The sequence below is a fragment of the Chlorocebus sabaeus genome, chromosome 1, assembly GCF_047675955.1.
Source record: "Chlorocebus sabaeus isolate Y175 chromosome 1, mChlSab1.0.hap1, whole genome shotgun sequence".
In the NCBI taxonomy this organism is placed as follows: Eukaryota; Metazoa; Chordata; class Mammalia; order Primates; family Cercopithecidae; genus Chlorocebus; species Chlorocebus sabaeus.
In genome coordinates, this window is record NC_132904.1 from 83396234 (window position 1) to 83412161 (window position 15928).

The following is a 15928-nucleotide window of genomic DNA, read 5'->3' on the forward strand; positions in this document are numbered from 1 at the left end:
CTTACAGGGTAACCTGACTAAACCTAACATAGTATGTAGTGAGGCACTTTGATGTTAGTTTTCTTCCTTCTGGAAATATCACAGAAAGAAGTGAAAAAGATGATTAAAATTCACAGGAGACCCACTAAAGGGAATAAATAATCTTGTGAATACTTAAAACTTTGTGTAACCCAAATGTCCTCGTTCCACCAACCCGAGGGAATGAATAAGTTATTAATACCCAAATTTTGCAAGCTCACAGCCCCACCTGCAGGATCTCAACTCTTCCTCAAAGATCCTGTTAACTATGTGATGGAGTCCCTGTGTCTTACCAGTACTCAGGAATAGGTCCAAATGTGTACCACTGCCTCAGCCTCCTTGTTAATGTTCCCTGTCCCAAAGCACCTGAATTTCTCCACCACTGCCAATGCCTTCCCTGACAACATTGCTTCTCTGTCTGCCTCTCCCTTCCCAAACCCCAAATCCCTGGTGTGTTGTTGTCTCACTGTATCAGAGTTATGTGTTGTGGATTATACAGAAATGGAAAAGGAGCCCTTATACCAGTATTTTTTCACACCTTGTTCATCCTCCGGATGACATGAAAGCTAGTGGGACATAAAAACAGCTTCTGTCAAGACCAGATTAAACAACAGATCCTGTGCTAACCCCTCTCCTGCACCACCATTACCCTGCCTCCACCCATCCATCCATCCAATCATCTACTGATTCACCCACACATCCATCCATCCATCCGTCCGTCCGTCCATCTGTCCGTTCGTCTGTCCATCCATCCAACCATCCATCCATATATCCAACTATCTATCTATCTATCTATCTATCTATCTATCTATCTATCCATCCATCCATCTATCCATCCATCCATCCATCCATCCATCCATCCTCTCATCCATTCCAAGGTACATCCTAGTCCCCTGCCATCCACATGCAAGACATCCTTCTCTCCCATTTCTCTGTGTTCCCTTAGCCCTTATAAATATTTTGCTACTCAAAATGCTCTTAATATTGAACATATGTATCAGGTATCTTACTATTAATATTAATATGTGCTTTACTTATATTATTTCTTGTAACTTTACAACACTTAGAGGTAAGTACTAGCCTTAATCTCTCTCATTGGACAGATGAGGAAATGGTCATATAGATATTAAGCAGTTAGCTCAAGGTCACACTGGTGATTAATAACAACTAGGATTTGAACCCGGATTTCATGCCATCCTCTCTAAATCTAGAGCCCTTAATTTAGGAAAGGAAAAAAAAATTATTACCATGTAGAATAACTACATTTTTATATTTTACTCTCCTCCAAGCCATGAGCTCATTTAATTTAACTCAGCTATTCATTTCTACAGATCCTTTTTAAGCACCTCTCAGAGTCAGATTCTCTCCTGAAGACTCCCTGTAAGGCAGAACCTCTTTCCTGGGCTTCTGTGTAGCCCCAGCTCCCGTCAGTGCTTGGAACTTGTATTCAACTGTCATTCATCAGTCAGAGGCAATGATGACTAAGCACATACAATGCCAACCAAAATTCCTAGACGAAGAAGAAAGTCAAATAGGAGTGAAGATATCAAGTAAATTAGCAAATGACTATTTCCCGCAAACATTCTTTCCCTGCCAATCATGGGAGGTCTCCTCCTTCTTAATAAGGATTAATCCTGTTTTCTTTGGTGGGAGAGAGAAACATGCTTCTTATATATCATTTTTTTTCCTCTAAATTCAACACAGTGTTGGATTCCAAGTTGGCCATCTAAACTTCTGCAAGCACCAACAGCACAGTCTGTCCTCAAGGTAAATCACTGCCTTTAAGCCAGAACTTGAGCTGATTAACACAACTGCATGTGGGGACATGCCTGACACCCCAAGACAAAGCAGCTTACTCTGCACAGTAGGAAGACCTTGGAGACTTTTCTGGTGGCTCTGAAGGCTTGTGCAGGTCCACAGCTCTCACAGGCCATGAAAGGAATGGTGGTGTTTTTCTGAGGACTAACAACCCTCCCAGAGAAGAGACTTGCATCCCAAGGTCCCTGTGACACTCAAGAAACACATTCTTCTTGGCCACTTGCATATATCCAAACTTTGGTACCCAAAAGAGTTGGATAAAGTTGATGCTAAAGAATACCTGAATGGGCTGCATCCTGTGAAACATGCTAACAAAACAAATCCCAGTGTCTTCACAGCACAGATACCCAAGAAGACTCCAAATGTTTCCCTCCCTCCAATGATGAAGCTCTGGTCAGAAGTAGATTTACCAGGAAGCCAATAAAATGTGAGCTCCAGGGACACTCACTTATATGGGCCCCTTCTAAGGTTCTGCCTCTGTTTTCAATTTGTAACTTTGTATTCATTTTCTTTATAAGTTTCCCTCCTCCCCCTCATCCCTGCCCCCAGTTGTAAAATCATCAGGCTCCACAGAACTTGGATCTGTCCCAGGTCTAGGCAGAATTTTTCTGCATAGAAATCAATATTGGACTTAGAGGATTGTGGCTCCATCTCTCCAGATGATCCCAGAGTTAATGATTTAAATTCATCTCTTGCCTCCTGTATCTTTATCCTCTTTGGTGTCTCTGACACTGATTTCAGGAACCATCTACCAGTGCTCCCAAGAGTAGAAATGAGTACCAAGCAGTAGGGCTTTTTCCCACACGGAATGATCAGCTGAGGAAATGAATTTCTTGTCATCTCCTCAGTAAAGGGACTTTCCTAAACCTCTCTTTGTCATCACCTGGTACCCTAAAGTCATCCCAGACGTATTAGAAAAGAACCATGGTGGTAGAGAAGGATTCTGTACATACTTTTAACTCTGTCTGGACTTCCCTCCATTTATATAAAATTCCTACTATTCATCCCTTAAGAACCAGCTTCTGTACCTTGGAGGGTGTAGGGACTGGAAAGTGGGATACCTTTCTTCACCCATGATAAGGACCACAGCCATTACCCCTGTAGCAAAAGAGAGGTTAAAAAGAGAAAAGCATAACAAATGTATTTAATCACAGTTTTATGTGTCATGGGAGCCTTCAGAAATGAAGATGCAAAGACCTGGAGAAAACTGTCCATTCTTATGCTTAGGTTTGATGAAGAATGGTCAACCATGTAGAAATGTGATTGGGCAAAAGGATATAATCTAACAGAAATAGACTGAGGGGGAGGTGGGAAACTCAGCAAGGGCTGTCCAGATTTTTCTTGGCCTCTCCGGGTAGCATTCATTTCTCTGTGGCATGGAACCTGTTCATTTCTCAGGACCTGTCTGGAATAATGGTCTTTTAGGGAGAAGGGACAGAGTGCTCTTTCCATCTTTTGTAGCTTGCTTTGCAGAAGAGGAGTTCTAGTTTCCATGACCCATCTTGGGAAGAAGAATTCTGATTTCAATGATTTGCTTTGGAAGAGAAAGAAGAGTGGGAGGCAGGAGGGCAGGCAAAGGTCAGAAAGACGCTTCTGAGGCCTTCCAATCTCCTTTAGTTTCAAGAACTCAGCATGCCAAAGCACCATACTTTAGGGTACTGTTTCCCAAGCCTTAACAAGGGAAAGAAGTACATTTTGTTTATCTGTGTATCATTAGTATCTGCCATTTTTATAGGCACTCAGTCAATCTTGACCACATAAACAAATGAATTAATCAGTGAAATGTGAGATGAAACATTAGGAAAGGAGAATGAACTGGATGTGACTAGAGATGAAAAAGTAAAAAGCTAGGACACGTAAACAAAATTTTGAGCTGTGTAAACAAAACTAAAGCAACCGTTAAATAGATACAATTCCCTCTTTTGATTTATAAAAACATCACACAGGTTTCTCATGAAAATTGGTTAGGAAATGTAATTAGAACCCTTAAGGGAGGCAACCACACTGAGTCATTTCTCTTAATTTGTAGCTTTTCATCTGCTCAAGGGGTTTCAGGGTAGAAAGGAGACTTTGCAGGTAGGGAAAAGTCAATATTGACCTAGAGAGAGGCTTATGTGTTTTCTTGTGCTGGAAATTTGCCCAATCACTTTTAAAATTAATAGGTAAGGCTAAAGCTTTGAGCATTAGTTTAAATAATTTGCTTAAATAAAACTATAGCTAGCTTAACATAAACATCAACAGAATAGAGCTCGCTTTTATTTTCCTTTTTATCTTCTTTTCCTCCTGTAACACAGGAAAAGCATATCAAATTATTATCTCCATTTTATATGTAATAAAAATTTCCTATAAATTTTGTGCACAAATATAATCACATCTCCTATTTTTACAATTCATACTTTGAGATCCACTTGTCTTATTAGCTGGAAATCTAATTTCCCCAATTGATCTTATTTATAGAGACTTTTGTACTGTAGAAGGACTGTGTCATTCTAACTTCCATAACCAAGAAGAATAGAACTGGAGTTTGATCTAATCCAACCAGCAGAAGAAAAAAGAAAGAAATGAAAATTTTTGCACTAATTTAATTAAAGCAGAAAAGAGAAACTGAAAACAAAAAACAACTTAATAGAAAACAAAAATACAAAAAATAAATCCCAATATATTTGTAATGACAATAAAGATGAATGGATTAACTTTTTCAAGTAGAAGACAAAGACTCTGAGCCTGGTTTTTAAGAATGTCCAAAGACACTCCTAAATTAAACAATAACAAGATCAATTTAAAAGTTAGAAATGTTAAGAAACAAACCAGATAAATGCTAACAAAATGAAAGCAAGTCATAAAAGCATTAATACCAGACAAAGCACATTTCAAGAGTAAAAGATGTTAATACCAAAAAAAGATGTTTTAAACTCGCTAAAGGTACAATTCACTAGGAAGATATAAGAGGCATCAACCTGTATGTACATAAAACCATAGCTTCAAAATATATGAAGAAAAAAATTATAAAGTAATTATTGACAAATTCAAAATAATACAGGAGGAAATTAACATATTATCTTAGAAATAGGCAAGTCAAAAAGCCAAAAAAAAAGTAAGAATGAACATGATCTGAACAACACTATTAACAATCTTGATTGTATATATAAAGAGAGAGAGGAAGAAAGAGTCGGAGACAGAGAAAGAACTCACCATCTTATATAGGAAACTACACATTCCTTTCAAAAGCATGTGGATCATTTACAAACATAGGATATAAATTTGGCCACAAAAAATTCAATACATTTCCAAAATAGAATAATACCTACCACATTCTCTGGCCACAGTGTGATAGTACTTATTAGCAACAGAAAGATAGTCATCCACAAGAAAATCAAACTAATTCTATTCTTAAACAACTCAAATTAAAAAGAGAATTAGAAGCAAATTATGAACTATTTATAAGTAAATAATTATTATACTACATATCAAAGTTTATGAAATGTTGCCAAAGCAAAACTCAAAAGAAAAATTTGGGTGGGCATGATGGCTCAGGCCTGTAATCCAAGCACTCTGAGAGGCCAAGGCAGGCAGATCACAAGGTCAGGAATTAGAGACCAGCCAGTTCAAGACCAGCCTGGCTAACATGGTGAAATCCCATCTCTACTAAAAATACAAAAATTAGCTAGGTGTGGTAGCGCATGCCTGTAATCCCAGCTACTCGGGAAGCTGAGGCAGGCGAATTGCTTGAACCAGGGAGGCAGAGGTTGCAGTGAGCCGAGATTGTGCCACTGCACTCCAGCCTGGGTGACAGAGCAAGACTCCATCTCGAAAAAATTAAAAAAAAAAAATTAAAGCCTTAAATAGATTGTATCAATAAAAATTACCTAGGCTGGGGCTTGTGAAATTTTTCTCTAAAACCATAGATAGTTAATATTTTGGTATTTGCAGACCATACAGTCTCTGTCACATTTACTGAACTAACTCTGCCATTACAGAGTAGTCACCTCTTATCCACAGTTTTGCTCCCCATAGTTTCAGTTATCTGTGGTCAAATGAGGTATGAAAATATTGAATAAAAAGTTCTAGTCATAAACAATTCATCAATTTTAAATTGCTCACCTTTCTGAGTAGCATGATGAAAGCTCATCCTGTTCCACTCTGCACACCAAGATGTCAATCATCCTTTTGTCCAGCACATCCATGCTGTAGATACTACATGGCCATTAATTACTTAGTAGCCTTTTTTGTTATCAGATTGATAACACAGAGCTTGTGTTCAAGTAACCTTTGTTTTTACTTAATAATGGCTCCAATGCACAAGAATAGTGATACCGATAGTTCTGATAAGCCAAAGAGAAACAGTGAAATGCTTCCTTTAAGTCAAAAGGTGAAAGTTCTTGATTTAAGGAGAGAGCAAAAAAAACTTTTATTAGCATATATCATTATAATTATTCTATTTTATTATTAGTTATTGTTGTTAATCTCTTACTGTGCCAGATTATAAATTAAACTTTATCTTACATATATATGTACAGAATAGGAATAAAACATAGCATATGTAGGGTTTGGTACTATTTATGGTTTCAGGCATCCAGTGGAGGTCTCGGAATATATACCAAGGATAAGTGAAGACTACTGTAGTTTGAAAGCAGCCATAGAAAATAGGCAAAGGAATGAGAATGATTGTGTTCTAATAAAACTTTATTTATTTATTTATTTATTTATTTATTTATTTTTGAGACGGAGTCTGGCTTCGTCTCCCAGGCTGGAGTGCAGTGGCGCAATCTCGGCTCACTGCAAGCTCCGCCTCCCAGGTTCACGCCATTCTCCTGCCTCAGCCTCCCGAGTAGCTGGGACTACAGGCGCCCACCACTGCGCCGGGCTAATTTTTTCTATTTTTAGTAGAGACAGGGTTTCACCATGGTCTCGATCTCCTGACCTTGTGATCCGCCCGCCTCGGCCTCCCAAAGTGCTGGGATTACAGGCGTGAGCCACCGCGCCCGGCCAAAACTTTATTTTTAAAACCAGGGGCAAGCAGGATTAGGTCCAAGAGCCAGAGTTTGTCTTTTTCTAGGGTATGCTGAGGTAACAAAGAACCTGAAAAATTTAGTTGCTTATACAAATAAGGATTTAGTTTTCACTCACTCCCATGACTCTACTCATAACAGTCATCCTCACTCTGGGACCCAGGCCGATAGAGCAGGAATCACTCGAACCATTGCCAACAGTAGTGGCAAGAAAAAGTACAACTGGCTCATACATTTCTGCCTAGATATGACACAATGTCATCTCTTCTTGCATTTATGGACCAAAACCAATTACATGGCCAAAACTAACTTAAGAGAGCAGGGAAATTTAATTATCCCAAAGAAGAGAAATAGGTATTAGTGAATAGTAATACTCTCCCATATGTTTATATTAAAACAGTTCTTTTCTGAAGATTCCAATGTTATCTTCCCTTCCATTATGGGTTGAATTGTGTTCCCTCAAATTTCATATGTTCAAATCTTAACCTCCAGCACCTCAGAATGTGACCTTATTTGGAAATGGGTCTTTCCAGAGGTAATCAAGTTAATGCGAGGTCATTAGGGTAGGCTCTAATCCAGTATGACTAGGGTCCTTATAAAAATGGAACATTTAGAAACAGAGACACACATAGAGGGAAGATAGCGTGATACATTCTAAGATGACCATCTATAAGCCAACAAGAGTGGCTTGGAACAGATTCTTCCCTCACAAGCCCCAGAAGGAACCAACCCTGCCAGCATCTTGATTTCTAGAGAACTTCTCGACCCTAGAACTGTGAGAAAAATGTCTGTTGTTGAGCCACCCATCTGAGGTACTTTCTTACAGCGGCCCTAGCAAACTAATACACTTTCGAAGGGAGACTCACGGGGTACCCTATACCTACTTCTTTGTTAGAGGCTGTCCTCTGGGAGTCCAAAGTGGTTTTCTGATGAGGATGCAAAGGCGTAAGAATGATACAATGGACTTCGGGGACTCAGGGGGAAAAGGAGGGAAGTGGGTGAGGGATAAAAGACTACAAATGGGGTTCAGTGTATCCTGCTTGGGTGATGGGTGCACCAAAATCTCACAAATCATCACTAAAGGACTTACGTAACCAATTACCACCTACAGTTCACAAAGCTATGGAAATTAAAAAAAAAAAATTTAAAGTGCTTTTATGGTAGTTTCTTTGCTCAAGAATGGGGAGAAAACATATCTTTGGTCTTTGGTGGACCATCCTGCTACTAAAGATGAGTCCAACTGGAAAGTTAAGTCTCTGACTTGGGTAACATGGCTGTGGTAGAGATAGGACTAGCACAGGAAGCCTTTGACCTCTGATGATGAACAAGCCCTTTCATTAGCACCAACGAGTCACCACAGCTCTAACTGCTTTACAGGTGTTTTTTCACTTAATCCTCATATCAACCCTATGCAGGAGATACTATTATTTCACTTTCTTTCCATTTTAAATCAAGTGAAATGAGACCAAGAGCTGCTAAGTAGCCCACTAAGGGTCCCAGAGCTAGAAAGTTGGACAGAAAGAATTCAAACCAGGTAATATGTGAAGACTACACCAGAATGACTCCCTCCTCTGGAATCCCATGTGCACCTTACTCACATTCTGGTTCTGTCTTTCACCACTCTCTTGTGGGTAGGTGTCCTGGTGGCTTTCCTGCCTATAATGTTACTTAGTCATCTGAATTTCCTGTGTCAGGTACAGTGCCTGATACAGAGTGGTCACCCAACCAATGTGTTAAATGAATGAAGAATGAATGAATTGTGTCTTCACTGCAGGGATAGTGATTTTGGTAGATAGTCAGATGGAGTCAGGTTGAAGGGCACCTAAAGCTTAATCCCTGCCCGTGAGTCCTTATGTGCCTTTGGGCGAATCTCTTACTTTCTACATGAAGGTTTTCTCCTTGGCATGAGTGAAACTTTCATATCTTCCCACATGCATTATGGATTCATTCACGAATTAGTAGTGTGCATTAACATTATAAGTGCTGTACTTCTGCTTAAGATATGCCCCACAGGCAAGAGAGAGATTCATCCCTTTCACAGCAGCTTCAACTTCCAGGCTACTCTGGTGTTTTTAAATCACTTCGATGTACTTGGAATGTGTTGAAGAGTTAATGAAAGCACTGAAATAGGCAACCAAAGTGCCCTTCTACCTGTGTCCTAGTTCTTTTTTTTTTTTTTTTGTCTTGGATTTTTCCCAAGTTTCTTAAAGGGACAAATGGTTGACAGCCACATGTATAAGCAAGGGTCTCTGCTTAAGAAGCAGGACCCAGCTCATTTCTGTCTGTGACTTGATGTATGACTTTGGGCAATGTGCTCTCCTTCCCTGTTCATCTGTTTCCTTATCTAGAAAATCAAAAAATTGCCCTGCATGACTTCTCTTTCTGCTATAATATTCTTTGGACAAGATGCTATGTGTGGAGCTCTGCACCAGAAGCTGCAGATACAGCAGTGAGTGGAGGATCAGGGTCTGGGTCTGTAAACACCGAGAGCCTGAGCACTGGGCCAGTGCTCCAATGAAGCCAGAGGCCTCATGGGTCCTGACACAGCTGGGGATGGGTGAGTACTTTAGTGGGGCATGAGATGAAGGGCAGGAAACAAGGCTAAAAAATAGCAGGGGAGGGGGTGCTTCTGTACCTAATGAGGAATTTAGACTCCATCCTGTATTCCTGTTACCCCAACTTTGTTCCTTTTTGTCCCACCATCACTGTTTTGGCCAACTCTGTGCTATGGTGGTTAACAGCAGGGCCACCAGGGCTGCCAGTCCAAGTTTGTATCTGTGCTTTGCTGCTTACTGGCAGCGTGACCTTAGGAAAATTACCTAACCTCTCTGTGCCTCAATTCTTCATTGCAGAATGGAGATGATACCTCACAGAAATGTTATAAAGGCTCAATGTGTTACTACATGTCAAGTGCTTACAAACAGTGCCTGGCACCTAAAAAGAATTCAGAAACCTTTGGCTGGTATCTTTATACCTGTGTACCATTGGAAGTGATGTTTTAATATATGATTTAGAAAAACATAGCACTGTACATGGAAATTCAGGATGTGAAGATCCACACTAACAATTTATATCATCTGCACAATGTATACCCCTGGAATGTAGAGGCAGAGATTTGGTTACTGAGGTTTTTAAAAAATTATTGGGCACGGCTGAAAAAATGTTCCTGTAATCCATGTCAACTTTGTAAGATGAATTACCGTAGGCATAACTACTTGAACCTCCCCCTAAGAAAAAAAAATATGTGAAATCACTAGTGTAATTTTAATAATTAGACCTTAAAATAAATATAATACCATTAAAATTAAAATTGTTCAAACTTCTGCTTCCTAAAACTTGTTTATGTGTAAAACCCTTATTGTATACAATGAAGAGATAGAAATGTTTTAAGCAGGGAGTGACATGCACAGATTTGTATTTTAAAATTTTTAGTAATATTGCTCCTCTTTTGTTCCTTTCCTTACCCTCAATGTGAGTGCTTGTTAAGCAGAGGGGTAGATAAGTCAGGCTTTGCAAAAGCTGGGATTAACTTGCCTATTTCATACATTGCATTGTTTTCCTGTTCAGTTGTGACATGTCATATTGGTTTTGAATACAATGTCTTAAATAGAGTAAACAAAACACTTGGATTTCTCAAATAGCTGAGGCCACAACGGAATATTTGCACAGGCTGTTATTTCTAGCTGGAATGCTCTTTACGTGTTCTCCTCTTAGCTTCTACTTACTTAACTTCAGAATTCTATGAAGCAGTATTTCATAGGGAAGCCTTACTCTGTTTAGCTTACCAGTCAGATTGCCTCATGATTTACTCATCTGATACAAGTCTATGTCCTACAGTTTATCACAGTTGTAACTATACATTTATTGGTGTGACCACCTGTCTCGCCCACTAGATGGTAAGAACCATGAGTAAAAGGATCACACCTGATTTTGCTTACCACTTATCACCAGTACTTTGCACAATGCCTGGCACATAATAGGATCAATAAATATTTTTGGAATACATAAATGAATGAATGAATTAAACATAATTTTAAGGTGCTCCATTTTATCTTCATTATAAATATGCAGAATAGAAAGAGCACAAAATTTGAAATTGTGCACCTGGATTTATGTCTATAACCCACCTCTTATGAACACTGGTCTGGCCACATGCTAACATTTTTGAGCTTCTGAATCCAGTAGTATCACTTATCAATAGGATTTAGGTAAAAATTAAATAGTATAATACAAGGGAAAGAGTAATGTGTATATTCTATTGGTGTATACATATGTTAAACTAATTATTGTTCTGAGTTGGTCACATACAGGAGTTCATAGAATACTTTCTGCCCTCAAAGAATATATTTTCCTTGAACTTTCAAAATACACTCACACACATACACACAATGATCACAATGGTTACAGAATAGTATGAAACAGTGTGGCATAAAACGTGGTGCTACAATTTTCAAGGGGACTTTTTAAAATTTAAATTAAATTTATTATTATTATAATACTTTAAGTTCTGTAGTACACGTGCAGAACATGCAGTTTTGTTACATAGGTATACACGTGCCATGGCAGTTTGCTGCGCCCATCAACCCATCACCTACACTAGGTATTTCTCCTAATGCTATATCCCTCCCCAAGCCCCCCATCCCCTGACAGGCCCCAGTGTGTGATGTTCCCCTCCCTGTGTCCATGTGTTCTCATTATTCAACTCCCACTTATGAGTGAGAATATGTGGTGTTTGGTTTTCCATTCCTGTGTTAGTTTGCTGAGAATGATGGTCTCCAGCTTCATCCATGTCCCTGCAAAGGACATGAACTCATCCTTCTTTTATGGCTGCATAGTATTCCATAGTGTATATGTGCCGCATTTCCTTGATCCAGTCTATCATTGATGGACGTTTGAATTGGTTCCAAGTCTTTGCTATTGTGAATAGTGCTACAATAGACGTATGTGTACATGAGTCTTTATAGTAGAATGATTTATAATCCTTCAGGTATATACCCAGTAATGGGATGGCTGGGTCAAATGGTATTTCTAGTTCTAGATCCCTGAGGAATCGCCACACTGTTTTCCACAATGGTTGCACTAATTTACACTCCCACCAACATGTAAAAGTATTCCTATTTCTCCACATCCTCTCCAGCATATGTTGTTTCCTGCCTTTATAATAATCACCATTCTAACTGGCGTGAGATGGTATCTCATTGTGGTTTTGATTTGCATTTCTCTAATAACCAGTGATGATGAGCATTTTTCATGTTTGTTGGCGCGTAAATGTCTTCTTTTGAGAAGTGTCTGTTCATATCTTTTGCCCACTTCCTAATGGGGTTTTTTTGGTTTTGTTTTGTTTTTTTCTTGTAAATTTGTTTAAGTTCTTTGTAGATTCTGGATATTAATTTGTCAGATGGGTAGATTGCAAAAATTTTCTCCCATTCTGTAGGTTGCCTGTTAACTCTGATGTTAGTTTCTTTTGCTGTGCAGATGTTCTTTAGTTTAATTAGATCCCATTTGTCAATTTTGACTTTTGTTGCCATTACTTTCGGTGTTTTAGACATGAAGTCTTTGCCCATGCCTATGTCCTGAATGGTATTGCCAAGGTTTTCTTCTAGGATTTTTATGGTTTTAGGTCTTATGCTTAAGTCTTTAATCCATCTTGAGTTAATTTTTGTATAAGGTGTAAGGAAGGGGTTCAGTTTCAGTTTTCTGCATATGGCTAGCCAGTTTTCCCAACACCACTTATTAAATATGGAATCATTTCTTCAGGGGTGTATGTTAATGTTTCTAGAAGCATGGTAGCAAAGAGAAAATATAAGAGTTTAAATTTTAATCCCTATTTTCAATTTAGAAGACTGGTATTATAATTTCTGCTCTGCCGCTGACTGGTTACATTACCTTAAATAAGTCCTTTAGATTGTCTCAGTTTCCACATTGAAAATAGGGATAATTCTACTCCCCTCTAAGGCTGCTGCAAGAATTCACAAGGGCTATAAATTTCTATATTAAAAAAAAGAATAAAGACCTCAAAAAAGAAAAGCTTCACATCAAGAACAAACTAAACCCAAGCAGGTAGAAAAAACGAAATAATAAAGACCAGAATGAAAATAAACTAAATAGACAAAGAAAACTAATAGAAAAAAAATTAACAAAACCAAAAATTACTTATTAAGAATGAACCTTTGAATGAATAAATCCACAAACCTTATTTAACTAGACCAGGAGAAGAAAGAGAGAGAAGACCCAAAGTACTACAATTAGCAGTGATAGAGGAGATATTGTTATCAACCTTACAGAAATAGAATTGTAAATGAATACTATGAACTATTGTAAGTAAACAAATTGGATAACCTAAATGAAATGGAGAAATTCTTAGAAAGCCACAAACTACTGAAACTGATTCAAGAAGGAAAATATTTGAATAGGCCTATAACAAATAAAGAGATTGAATTAGTAATCACTTTACTCAAAGAAAATCCCAAAACTAGATAGATGTATTGGTGCAAAAACTTCCTTTAAGAAGAATTAACACTAATCCTTCACAAACTCTTCCAAAAATTAGGAAACATTTCCCAGCTCATTTTTAAGGCCAGTATTACCTGATAGCATAACCAAAGATATCACAAGAAAAGAAAATTATAGACAAATATCTTTTATGAATATAGATGCAAGAGTCTTCAACAAAATATTAGCAAACTAAATTTAACAACATAAAAAGATGATTATATACCATGACCTGAATTTATCCCAGGAATGTAAGTTTGGCTTAATATACAAACATTAAACAATGTAATACATTATATCAATAGAGATTAATATCACATAATCATTTCAGTAGATGCAGAAAATATATTCAACAAAATCTAACTACCTTTCATTAAAAAAAAAAAAAAAAAATTCAACTGGGAATAGAAGGTAAGTTCCTCAACCTGATGAAGGGCACCTATCACAGCTACCTACCCACAGCTGTCATCATGATTAATGGTGAAAGACTCAAGACTTTCCCTCTAAAATCAAAAACAAGGCAAGAATGTATACAGTCTTGCCACTTCAATTCAACGTTGTATTGAATTAGGCAAGAAAAAAAATAAAAGGCATCCATAGTGGAAAGGAAGAAGTAAAACTGTCTCCACTAACAAACGAAATGAACTTGTATATAAAAGTCCTAAGGAATATAAACAAGCAAAGAAACAAAGAGCTAAAAACCAAAACCAAAATAAAACTGTAAGAGCCAATAAATAAGTATAGCAAGGTTTCAGGATAAAAAAAAAATCAGTTGTATTTTTATATACTAGCAATGAATAATCTTAAAATTAAGAAAACAATTCCATTTATAACAGCATCAAAAAGAATGAAATGCCTAAGAATAAATGTAACCAAAATAAATATCTATATATATATATAGGTATTTTTGAGACAGAGTCTTGCTCTGTCACCCAGGCTGGAGTGCAGCGGTGTGATCTCAGCCCACTGCAACCTCCACCTCCTGGGTTCAAGCAATTGTCCTGCCTCAGCCTCACAAGTAGCTAGGACTATAGGGGCCCATCACCACACCAGTTAATTTTTGCATTTTTAGTAGAGACAGGGTTTCACCATATTGGCCAGGCTGGTCTTGAACTCCTGACCTCGGGTGATCCACCCACCTCGGCCTCCCAAAGTGCTGGGATTACAGGTGTGAGCCACTGCGCCCAGTCACAAGAAATATATATTAAAAAGTATAAAAGACTATGGAGAGAATTTAAAGATCTAAATAAATGGAAAGACATTCTATGTTCAGGGACTGGAAGACAGTGTTATTAAGATGGCCATACTTCCCAAATTGATCTACAGAGTCAACACAATCCTAACAAAATCCTAGCTGATTTTTTCTTTTTTTTACAGAATTCAACAAACAAGCTTATCCTAAGTTCAGATGGAAATGCAAAGATTCAGAAAAAGCAAAACAATCTTGAAAAAGAACAAAATAGAAAGACTCATTCAGTTTCTGATTTCAAAACTTACTACAAAGCTACAGCAATCAAGTCAGTGTGGTACTAGCATAAGATTCTCTCTCTCTCTCTCTCTCTCTCTCTCTCTCTGTATATATATATATATATAAATGTGTGTGTGTATATATATATAAATGGAATTCAGACCAAGAAATAAAGCCTAGTCCATTGATTTTCAAAAAGGGTGCCAACATGTTCACTAGAAAAAGGTTATTTCGACAAATGGTGAAAGGTTATTTCGCCAAATGGTGCTGGGGCAACTGGATATCCACGTGCAAAATAAACGTGGACTCCTACTTTACACCATATACAAAAATTAACTCAAAATGGCTCAAAGACCAAAATGTAAGTGCTAAATATATGAAATTCTTAGAATAAAACATAGGTGCAAATCTTTGTGAACTTGAATTAGGCAACGATTTCTTAAATGTAACACCAAAAGCACAAGCAACAACAACAAAAAAGATAAATTGGATTTTCACAGTTTAAAACTGTGTGTTTCATAGAATGCTATCAATAAAGCAAGCAGTAACGTTCAAAATGGGAAAAAAATTGCAAATCATATATCTGATAAGGGACCAATAAAGAACTATTACAATTCAACAATAAAAAGACAACCCAAATAAAAATGGGCAAAAAATTTGTATTGACATTTCTCCAAAGATATACACACATCATTTCCACTCACATTCCATTGTGAGAACTTACCTGTACAACCACACCTAATGCTAGAGGCCTAGGAGACATAGCCCTTGCCTGAGAAACCACAACTCTATAGAATGGAAGAAAGAGCACAGATTTTTCGTGGCGATTTAGCCAGACGTACTTCAGTAGCAATTGTTAACCATGTCACACTGCCATCATCCAAAGCAGAACATATGGAATGCCTTAAGAATCTACTGAGTCCAAGGTCCCATCAGTTCGGTAAAGCTTACCTTTGGCCTTTTGGTGTCCACACTGTTATTTAATCCTTGAAGACTGAGAAACTCTTCTCATCCGAGGCACTTGGTATGGTGGTGACACTTGGATTTCCTTTCATCCCATATGAAATATGTAAACTCAGAACAAGAAAAATACGTGCTTTTTATCATTCATACATAAGGCATT

At 37.8% G+C, this 15928-nt stretch overlaps 1 long non-coding RNA gene across 1 annotated transcript in view; it reads left to right on the top strand.

The window, feature by feature from the left end:
• LOC119626598 (uncharacterized) overlaps positions 1–14974 on the top strand; it is a 62713-nt gene extending 47739 nt beyond the window's left edge. The window contains exon 3 of the long non-coding RNA XR_012094330.1: positions 14715–14974. This is a non-coding gene — a long non-coding RNA (uncharacterized lncRNA). The remainder of the gene's footprint in view (positions 1–14714) is intronic.
• The last annotated feature ends 954 nt before the right edge of the window (positions 14975–15928 follow it).